Here is a 6,090-nt window from a genome sequence, read left to right as displayed (position 1 = left end):
ACCCATTGCTGCTAGGAGATGGATCGCAGACATCGAGTCTGCGCAGCTGACGAGCTTCTGCCCGGAAGGGTCGAAGGTCCGTTTCGTTGCAGGGTGTTTGAGAGACAGAGCCAAAGATTGGTGGGAGTCGGTTGGCGACTCTCTGGGAGCCTTGGCTGTTGAGGCTATGACCTGGTCAGACTTTGTGACCAGATTCAGGGCGGAGTTTGCGCCAGCTGTGGAGCTTTAGCAGCTGGCCAGGGAGTTCTTGGACATGAGACAGACTACGGAGACTGTGGCGGAGATCACCGCCAAGTTCCGGGAGAGGGCATTGCTGGTGCCCCAGTATGCGGGTGATAAGGACATGAAGAGGACCCGCTACCATGACATGCTACGAGCTGACATCCGGGAGTATGTCAGTTTCTCAGCTTGCCCTACCCTGGATTCCATGATTGCCAGGGCTAGGGAGAGGGAGATTGATCTGGAGCACATCCGGAAGAGGAAGGCAGCGGAGGGGCTGACAACGGGGGCTTCAGGGAAGAAGCCCAAGGGATCCGATGGTAGGCCGAAAGGCCAGTCAGGGCGGGACCGCTGTGGGAAATGCGGTCGGTCACACGAGGGAGCTTGTCGCACTAGGCCGGGTTCAGGCTGCTATAAGTGTGGCAAGGTTGGGTATTTTGGCAGAGATTGTACTGCCCCTACTCCCGCGATTCAGATATCAGACCTGATTTGCTTTCATTGCAATCAGAAGGGCCATAAAAAGGCCAATTGCCCTAGATTGACAGTAGCAGCGGCGCCGGCAGTGGCGCCGACTCCAACGACAGCACGGGTTGTGGATGGCTGGAAGGCCAAGTTGGAGGCTCCAGTGGTTCGGAGCCGAGCATTTCAGCTGACAGCCGAGGAGGCACGCGCTACACCCGATGTGGTGACGGGTATGATTTCTTATTTGTATGCTTTTATGTTATGTCGCTATGATTTTGATATATTATGTGCCTTGCTTAGGATCGTTCCATGTGAACGGTATCCCAGTTCAGGTGTTGTTTGATTCGGGTGCCACTCGATCGTTTGTCTCTCTTGCACTTAGCAAGAAGTTTCCGGAGTCTTCGGACATGTTGGATTGCCCTCTAGAGGTAGAGATTGCAGACGACCGTTCGGTGCGAGCATCGACGGTATTCCGAGATTGTGTGCTGAGATTATTCGAGGAGCACTACCTGGTGGATTTGGTTCCCATACCTTTGCGAGGGAACAAGGTTATTATTGGTATGGATTGGTTGAGCCCCAATGGGGCAATGATCGATTGCGCGCAACAGTTGGTACGGATCAGGACCCCAAGTGGGGGAGAGCTGGTGATTCCGGGCGAGAGGCCGCAGTGAGGACCAGCTTTATGTTCAGCAGCGAGAGCTAGACGTTACCTGCAGCAGGGTTGCGCAGGTTATGTTGCGTATGTTATGGATACCCGGGAAACAGGTAGGGCGACGGTGGGCGATGTGCCCGTGGTATGAGAGTTTGCGGACGTATTTGTTGGGTTATGAGCATTCTAACACTCCTAAGTGTACATGCAACCCTAAATACCTTGGATCTATGTTTTCTCTATTATACATACAATTATGAACATCCAAGGTATTATCCTAATCTAGCATACAAAATAATAAATATAACAAGATAGAATACATACCTCTTTGATGTAGAATGTCTTCATGAAGCTTGAGTGCCTAGTGCCCCAAGTGTGACACCTCAAATGGTTCACACAACACCAAATACACTTGGAATAACTTGAGAGAAACTTGAACACTCCTTGAAATCGTCTAGCCCTTACACTCACACATTAGTGCACGATTTCTTGAGCCATGGGATTCTTTTATATGGTGGCTATTAGGGTTACACCATGTAACTCATAACTTTACCCATTCCTTATGCTCCATGGATTTTAACCTCCATGGAGTATCCATGGGTCACCCCATGGACTTAGTCCAACATAAGGAATCTTGGATCACAAGCCCACATATATAAGAATGAATGATTTACACAATCAACCCATATATTTAATTAGTCTCCTTTTGATCACTTAATTAATTCCAAATTAATTCTTGATCAATACTAATTAAATAACCTTATTAATATATTAGAACTTATAATATATTAACTAACCTTAAGTGTTATTTCTCTCATTATAGTCTATCCAAATGCATGATGCCATGCAACCCAAATGGACCATGCCGGGTCGGGTCAAGTCTTACCAATTATAGTTATGGACTTAGACATTAATCCAACAGTCTCCCACTTGGATAAGTCTAAAACTATTATTGCGTATGACTTCAGGAACCGATCAACAATCGTAGCTCTCAAAAGCTTCTGTCGAACTCTGACCTTGTCGATGAACTCTGACCTTTGTCAATGACTTGTCCATTAGATAAAGGATCATATATTCCTCCATTCTAGATATCATATGGACTGAGACATGGATTATCAATCATTCTCTCTGTCCATTTGTTGTTTCCCGATTTCCAATTCATGATGACTGACTGATTGAACAAATCAAATCAGTCCTGGCTTGGCCAAGCACTCACATGTATCATCTTTAAATCATCGAGGGGCCCACAAATATCGCTTTTATCCCGAAGGTAAAAGAAATGGATAAACTTCGACTCATATGGCTTGTTCTACTACTTGTTGAATCATACACAAATGCACGTTTTATAACATCGAGTTACCAATGCGTTTTCGTGCAATCAATGTATAACCAACTCATAGTAACAAATCATATCTCTAGGTTTGAAGAATATAAGATATTATCATCTCATGATCACTCGTGATAAAATCCATGAAGTGATTCAAATGAGCGCGGATTGAATCCAATACTCAGAACTTATGAGCACTCATGAGTGTTGTAGCACCACTTTTGTCCACCAATTTGGACCTCTACAAACCAACCCATGACAGTCTTGATTCATATCTACTTCCAACATATGACCGACTGTGGATGGTTTGAATAACTTAATCATTCAGGAAGAGCGACTTAGTTATTCTGGAAGTCAAAACATGTAAAGTGAAACACAAGAATAAATGAATCAAATATGGTATCAAACCCTATGAATATATATAAACACTTTTATTTATCACCATACTGATTACTCATTATTCATTGTTTCGGTTTTATCAAATTTATACTTGAATTTAAAACAATAGTTGTCCCATGCTCCAAGCATGTAGACTATGTTTTCTAAACACTAGTCATGCCATACACCAAGTATGCATACTATGTTTGTCTATGATCTTTACTTTGTAAAATAGATCAATTGAACATCACTCCAATGATCCTCTTTTCACAGTCGCAAATCCTTACTGCAAATGCAAGAATTCCAAATTCATGCCATTTACTGAAATCAGTTAGATTCTAAACTTATATGCATTGATCCTCTTAATGATTATGCACGAAGTCAGAAAGACTTGACAACAATCATTACAGAGCATTCCAAAGGAGATCAGCTCCTTGGAAACATCCTTCTTTCATTAAGTTTCCTAATCTTACACAGATTGAATAATTTCTAACTTTGAAACATTTCCATATTCCATTTTGACTATCACTTCTGAACAAGAGTTGCCTCCTTACAGATTATGTCAATATGGTCCTTCCAGAATTAACATTATACTTCCAACTGTCCTTGAGCAACCAATCTTTGGTAAACCTTAGATTGTCCTCGACAATTGCTTAATCATTTTAGTCATATCCAATTCTAGACCTTTCCCTTCATAATGCCCCAGGCATTTGGAAAATTTTAGAAAGGATGAATATAGCACATGTAATCGATCCTATATCCGAAGCATATGGGACATGATTCATGATGTCTCACATAAAGACTAAACCAGTCTTTTGCTATAATATTTCCATTTCAATTTGCCAAGTTCTCAATTGTTTAGACCTTTGCCACTTCTCACAAGTCCATGTTAGTGTGCCGGTAAAGCACACACGCTCCACTAACGACTTTGAGAATTCAAATATCACAATTGCTATCTAGCTAAAATCTACTTAGTGAAAGTGTTTCCTCACCATCATTTTCATGAATCGGCGAGAAATCTTATGACACTTAGATTTAATAGTGTATGTGTTCTTATCCATGTGAATTTGTCAAAACCATAATCACAAGACAAGGTTAGTGACAAATCCAAACTCATATTGATTAACTTGTGCAATCTTAAATTCTTGGCATTTGGCAGCTCAGGTGCCTGCCATTGCTTCCAAGTAGTTGTGCAACCAATTGAGAACTCTCAGAACTCCTATGCAAAGCCAACTTGAATAGGCACAAAAATTTCAACACGATAGGTTATAAACCTCAAGTCGTGTGCTAGTGAAGGACTTTAGGTTTTATTCTTGATTAAGTCTTGAAACTTTCAAGAGCTTTAAGACTCCCACTGTCCTCTTGACATATAAGACTCCCTTGTCAGATATTCAAGAGATAGTGCAGATTCTTTATCAAGACTAACACTTTACACAATTGGCCTAAGTTGGTCTCTGTTTTATCCAAAACATCACAACTTACCAATTTCAAATGTACAAGAGTAGATAACCTTTTACTCTTACATTTGACTAGTGTTAACAAACCCTCTTTAAGATATGTCACTCAAGTTACAATCTTGGAGTATGACTCTAAGAATTGTTTTGGAACAAAGTATGACTCATCTTTTTGATTTAACCATTTCAACAATTCATGACTCCTCTTCTTAGTCATAAGAATGCACTAAGATGACTTTAGAGGACCAATTGTGATATGGTATCTTAATCATTAAGATGATCATAAACATGATACTAAAGTACTCTCCCATCTTTTCAGATTTGAGAAACTTTTATCTTTCTGCCATACTTTGATTCTTCTTATTCGTTCTGTCTCACATTGAAACTTCTCCAATGCTACAGACTTATACTTAAACTTATAAGTATAACCATATTTACTGAACTTAAGTAAATCATGACGAATAGTCTTCTTGATCTTTTGTGGTGGACTTGACCAGTGCACAAGAATGTGTACTCGATCCCTTAGTCATTTCCTTATTCACATAAGGAATTAGTCTTAATTTTCCAAGCTGAAAGTTCTCATTCATCATACTATACAACTTGCATGATTCCAAGTTTCGGTCCAATTGAACCTTGGGTGATGAGAACCTTTCCTTATTTGGTAATATTAGACACTACCACAACCGAAAGAATCAAATCCATTTTTCCAATATTGCTATCAATGGAATCTTATAAGCAACAACTTTTCACAAATGCCATTGTAAGGATACTTAAAATAAATAAAATCAAAACCTTTTTCTTTTATTTTAAAACTTTGCGGAAAAACTTATCCTTACAATCCATATGAAAACCTTGTTGTTATCTATTCCTAAGCAATATAAATATCATAACTCTTAAGTAATAGCCCAAAATTCTGATCACCGAACCATGCGATTGAAATCCATCTTCGCGATCAGAATCAGCATGTACTTAATAGAGTTAGATAATGGACTTTACCTGAAGTAGAGCCAAACTTATTGACTTTAACATCCTTAGGTAAATTTGGCAGCTTCGTAACCAATGCCCCTTCCTTTGGCAATAGTTACCTATGGACCCTTGATAATGGGACTATCTCAAACTTCGCCTCTCTCTTTACCATTGGGTCAACCGAGTTGACTATGGCCGATCCCTTTCCATTGGGAAGAGAGAGCTTTACTGGATATCCAATGTCATCATTGTCAATGCCCATAGCGTTTTAGGAAGTTGATCTTAGCAAATAGATAAGACCATTAAGGGTCTTGTCTTAGTCTGTTTCATAGGATTCCCAAAAGAACTCACTATGTGACTTAGAAAGTAGTTGAGCCACCAACTTTCTCAAGACTTTGACACCCAACTCTCCCGGCTTGTCAATATGTGACTACATCTCCAAGATGTGATCACACCTAGACCTTGCCTTGCCAATAGGGCTTGAGTGACCTTAAACTTTTTAGGAACTTGTGGGTTAGGGAGAATAATTGGAGGAGGTGAAAGAAGTATAATATCCATGGGACATCATCTTCATTTAGGAAAGCTTGTTTCAAGAGATTTGGGAAGATCATAAATGTCTAGACCAGACATCTTTT

Source organism: Lactuca virosa, chromosome 8 (assembly GCF_052849685.1).
Source record: "Lactuca virosa cultivar CGN04683 chromosome 8, Lactuca_virosa_CGN04683_v6, whole genome shotgun sequence".
Classification (NCBI taxonomy): Eukaryota; Viridiplantae; Streptophyta; class Magnoliopsida; order Asterales; family Asteraceae; genus Lactuca; species Lactuca virosa.
The sequence above is the reverse complement of the archived record's forward strand: the minus strand, read 5'-3'. Positions refer to the sequence as shown.